The sequence below is a fragment of the Ambystoma mexicanum genome, chromosome 7q (assembly GCF_040938575.1).
Source record: "Ambystoma mexicanum isolate Mex_15411 chromosome 7q, UKY_AmexF1_1, whole genome shotgun sequence".
In the NCBI taxonomy this organism is placed as follows: domain Eukaryota; kingdom Metazoa; phylum Chordata; class Amphibia; order Caudata; family Ambystomatidae; genus Ambystoma; species Ambystoma mexicanum.
The window spans coordinates 619,358,136-619,363,664 of NC_090941.1; the positions used below are offsets into that span (position 1 = coordinate 619,358,136).

Genomic DNA, 5,529 nt, shown 5'->3' on the forward strand with positions numbered 1-5,529 from the left:
TTGAGGCACGCGACTAAATTGCCGCGATTTGACATTTTGCTTCATTCCAGCCACGTGTAAAAACATTTGTCTTTTGCTTCCATTACGGAATTCCGTTTTCAATCTGGTAACCATCTCTGAATCTTTGATAGGGCTGGCCTGAACTGATTTAAAGTATCTCTCACTCACCCTGAACCTCTAGAGGGAATTAAAATCATTTTTAGCATATTTTTCCCTTCTTTGCATACCAACTTTAAAGTACTTTGCCTGTGTTTAAAATCATCCCTGTTTCTCTAAGCTTGCTAGGGGGGAACTGAATTTGTATTGTACTGTGATTGTATTCCTGAAGACTGTGTGTGTTACTTCCACCTCCTTACATTGCATAGAGGGGGGTGAATTGCCAAAAGGGGAAAAGTGATTATATTATGTTTTGCTGAAATCATATCAAGTTTATTTCTGTGTTGCATTCTGTCCCACCTTGCATTTCCTTGAACCATATAAGCATTCTCTGCTACCTTAGTCCGCTGTTCTTATTCATAAGTAACCAAGAACTGTGCTACTGTAGGATTACCTATTGCTGATTACTGGTCATATTCACGAGTGCGCTACCAATTATCAATTTATTTATAAAATTGTGACATATATCTATTGTTTAATTTTTCAAATAAACCTTTTTAATTTGCAAAACAAACCTACTTCTTGGCTCAGTGGGGTCAGGGGGGATTCCAAGAGAGGGGCATTATATAAGGGTTTATCATCCAGAGTATAACTTGTCATAAAAATATATAAATAAGGGCTTCCCTTGGGCGTCCCAGACGAGGCATTGACTTAGTGGGATTGCTGAATTGAACTCGCTTAACATTCCTCTGCACACTTTAGAATACGATCAACCGTCTCCACTGGTTGTCTTAGACCAGGCTTGTCCAACCTTTTTGAATGTGGGGCCGAAGCATTAACTTTTTGTCACCCAGTGGGCTGGCGAGCCAAAAGTCAACAACCTCACCCAAAGCAGTATATTAAAAAGCGATATTGTGTGACCTTTGACACAATAGCATCACAGGCAGTGATAGCCATGCAGTCCCAAGGAAAGCTTTTGGTGTCATGGGCAGTGATCAAAGGTTAGTTGCTTGTGATTTCTTTCAGTGTCTATGTGTTAATATTTTTCTGAAATAGTGGGGGCGACCGAGCGTAGTGAGGGAGCTACAATGTTCTAGGGAGGGTTTGGGGGGGATCCCCCCCAAGAATTTTTTTTCAAATATGGGGTTGAAATGGTGCATTTTACAGCAGAAAAGGTGACCAAAAACCCATAAGTGTACAATCAGTTCTAAAGGGGAACATGAAAATTCCATGTCACCAACAGCAGAAAAGAACATTTTACAACACCAACACATTTTAATGATCAATGTGTCCACAGTGTAAGACAGCACTGTCACTGATGTAACACAATTTCATGCTGGTTGTACCCAAAATATGCCTCTGTAGCAACATGTCTATGCTGGCTGTTCCCAATTTAGGCCAGCATTGTCCTGTACAAAGCATGATTGATGCTGCCTGAGCATGTGCAGTGTGCCCAATACATATGGCAGCTTCTCTCTGTAATACACATTACTTCTGTGGTGATGAAAGAAGCATAATTCAATTCAACAGATAAAATGTGGAAAAACGATCACCCAAAGGTGAACCTAATTGAAAAAACGCAATGTGAGCACAATCTAAAAGTATGCAACCTAGCAGGCCTAGTGCACACTTTACCTTTTCTTTCACCAATAAATCGGGGGGGAGAGCGCGAACACAGTCCCCCACTACCAGAAATAATGCAGTCGTGTATCCCGCATTTGGGAACATAGCAGGGGTCAGCAAATCCGATGTGCAATGGGTAAGCCTCACCCTGGGAGATCTGCCCTTGAGATCACATTCTCCCCTGCCAGCTAAGTATGAGTTGCATGCAAGAGTGCAGGGGTTGGGTCAGTTCTGGGAAGCCCTGCTAAGCGAGGGTGAGAAGGCAGGCCCTGACCCAGCCCCAACCCCCCAATCCCCGGAAGCTCTGAGCGTCTGCAGAGCTGCCTGTCCCGCGTGTAGGGGGAAGCTCCAGCAGGCAGAGCCCAGCAGAAGAGCAGATTGTAGCGCAGTTCCTTTCTCCCATCAGGTGCTGCTCGGCCCGAGATTTGTATAAATAGCAGGATGGCTTGAGCAGGCCTGTTGCAGTCTGTCCACTGGCCTGTCAGCCCCACACGGGCCCAAGGCCCTCCTGAGCGTAGCTGCTCAGCGCTGGCCCCATTCACACCATCATAATCATCCTGGACCTCGACGCTCCACCACCCCTGAATCTCAGAGTTCTGCTCAATGACAATGCTGAAGCTTTGACATCTTTGCTGTAACCATATGCCGTGTTGTGTCAGCCGAGCCTGCACAGCGCCAAAGGCAAGTATTCCCTTGTCAGGGCCCAGAGGTCACTGAGTCTTCCAGTGCCATCCACTTGGCATGGCCTACTGTTCCCAGCGTTTTCTACCCACAAATCAGCACCACTGCCAAACAGAACTGCATCATTGGGGCCCATCGCTGCTGCTCTCCGACTTGACCCCAGCCCAGCGCAAAGGCACCCATGCTTCTGGTCTGATGTTGAAAAGCCTGCTCTGCTGAGATCCGAAAGACAAGAACTAAGGTATTTTGGGAACATAGTACTATTGTTTTTTGTGTTGCAACTGTATCAGCTCACACCTCTCCTGAAGGGTATAGGCTGCCCTCAGACTGCGCTACCAAAAGAGTGAAAATAAGTTATACCTGTTGGGCTTGCCTGTTTCACTTTTATGATTGGGATCACTGCTGCGTGGGTATTAAGCGCGTTATAAATAACCTATCATACCACTCGTATTTTCTCCAGAGCTGCAGCAACTATTCGAAGTGTACTCCGATCCATTTTGTGAACAAACTCAATCCACTAACAAACGAAAACTTTGGTTCCCATTGATTTGGATTTGGATTTCCTTTCTATACATTTCTGGAGAGCATTTTTTGAAAGGTTGTTCTTGAGTGTGTAGATTATTTGCTATTGCCCACTTTTGCTGAATGGCAATTTCGACAAAACATTTTTTTGCCGCATTTTTTTAAGCTTTTTTACCAAAAAAATATAGATGGTAATTTTGGGTAAGGTATATAGAAAATGAGGGTGCAGGGGTTCTGCCACCGGTTTTTGTGGTAAAAAAAGCAATAAAATTGACCCAAATGAATGTGGAGAAATTGGCATTCGCCATAAAAAAGGCAGAGAAAGTTTATTGATACGATTATTTATGTGTCCACAGGTCAATCACAGCATGGCTAGGATTTGTAAGGGGGCCATGATGATTGAATCGGGTTTACTGGTGAAAGGATGGTGATCCAGCACAGAGCGGCTCCTTTTGTGCCAATGTTTCCAAGTCTCCCCCCAAAAATATTGTGACTGATGATGCTGATAGCAGTCTAGAATTCTCATTCGTCTTGTTCTTTTATGTGTCCCGAATAGAGCACAGAGGAGTTTTGCGCAAAGGCACATTAAAAAAAAAAATGTAAAAAAAAAAAATATTTTTTTTTTTTTTTTTTACTCAAGCATTGTCCAACATACGGCCTGGCGGGCCACATAAAATGGCTTGGCGGGCCGCATTGTGGCCCGCGGGCCGTACGTTGGACAACCTTGTCTTAGACTAACATAAATCTGTGTATCATCCGCATATGAGTGAAACTGAAGATCAAACTGGGCAAAGATTTTTAACAGAGAGCGGTTGTAAAAATTAAACAAAACAGGAGACAATGATGAGCCCTGCGATGTGATTTTGTTAGCATCTCTGAAAAAAAGGCACTAGTTTCACCTGTTGCTTCTGATTGGTCAAAAAAGAATTGAACCAACTGAGTGCCTTCCCAGAGACCTGTGTCAACAAGCTTAATCTGGTGCTCAGAATGTTAAGATCCACTCTATCAAAAGCTGCCGACAAATCATGCATGATTAATATGCTGGTGTCACCATTGTCGGCATTTTCAAGTATATCATCCCAGACTTTGAGCAACGCAGTCTCAGTCCCATGACCGGGCCTGAAGCTGGATTGACATACATCCAGGATGCCTTTATCTTCTAGATGGTCTTGAAGTTGCATAGTAACAACCTTCTCCAGTATCTTAGCTGGCCATAAAAGCCCTCCAATTGGGCAGTAGTTTGCCAAAACCTTATGGTCCAAGGTAGGTTTTTTAACAATGGCATGAGAAAAAACTTTTTGGTTCTTCTTGCACATAGCCATCGTTGTGGACTATCAATCCACATGATGCAGGGTTGTTGAAAGATGTAACACCTGTTCATATAACTAAAACAATGTGCGGTGCTGCCCTGTGTAAAACCATAGTCACTGTCAAGAGAGGAGGAGGAAGGCATTAGAAAGACCATACAGGCTCTCATGGACCAGGGGATTATCGTGCCATCTACGTCCCCATTTAATACAATCATATATCTGGTTAACAAATCAGCAGGGGACAATTGAACAATGATTGAAGACTTGCGCTCGCCAAAATGATGTGGTACAGAAAGAGTTTCCAGTGGTTCAAAATCCTGCAAAGATGTTATGCAACATCCCCAAGGAGGTTACATATTTCACTGTGGTGGATTTGAAAAATGCCTTTTTCTCGATTCCACTCGATCCAGAGTCGAGGTACCTTAAAGTATTTACTCAAGGTCAGATGAGGTTGGAGCATAATAGATTACCGCAAGGGTACTGTGTGAGCCTAAGCATATTTAACAGAATACTGCATGCTGATTTACAGAATATTCAGGTGCCCAGCACGATTATCCAGTACGTAGACGATCTGTTAGTGTGTAATGACAATGAACAGCATTGATGAAGAGACTTGGTTGTACTGCTACAATTACTGGCTTGTAAGGGACACAAGGTTGATATGGCCATATCGCAATTTATTTGGGGCAGTTTATATCACTGAATGGGAAAAGGATACTACCTGACAGGGCAGCATAGGTACGTGCCAACCCCAGACCCGCCTCAGTTAAGGAGATGCAGAAGGTTCTGGGCCTGTGCAATTACTGCATGATCTGAATCCTCGATTATGCAGCATACACCAGGCAACTTTTGCAGGCCCTAAACGAAGCACAGAAAACAAAGGACTGCAAGTTATTGTGGACGGCAGAAATGATTAGACAATTTGACGATTTAAAAGAAGTTATCTGTTCAGCACACCTACTGGCCACCCCGGACTATACAGAGGAATTCTATTTGATGGTCAGGTTATGACAACAGTATTGACACAGAAGAGCACTATGGGCCATAAACCATTGGCCTATTATAGTGGTAGTCTGGATGCATTGATGCAAGGGCAGTTTGTGTACGAACAAGCATTAGCAGCCGCCGCCTTTGCTATACAGAAAAGATTTATGATCATAATGGGGTGTTCAGTAACGTTAAATGTAAAACATTCTCTGTTCACTATTCTAGAGCGGCCGACGTCCACCCTGACTATGCAAAGGTCATCGGCATATGAGATTATCATCTAGAAACCTCACATTCATGTGGTTAGGTG

At 43.6% G+C, this 5,529-nt stretch overlaps 1 non-coding gene across 1 annotated transcript; it reads right to left on the reverse strand.

Moving 5' to 3' along the window:
* Window positions 1-1,753: 1,753 nt before the first annotated feature.
* Window positions 1,754-1,915, reverse strand: LOC138528923 (U1 spliceosomal RNA). Its single transcript, XR_011284322.1, has one exon. It is a non-coding gene; the product is annotated as a U1 spliceosomal RNA (small nuclear RNA).
* Between the last annotated feature and the right edge of the window lie 3,614 nt (window positions 1,916-5,529).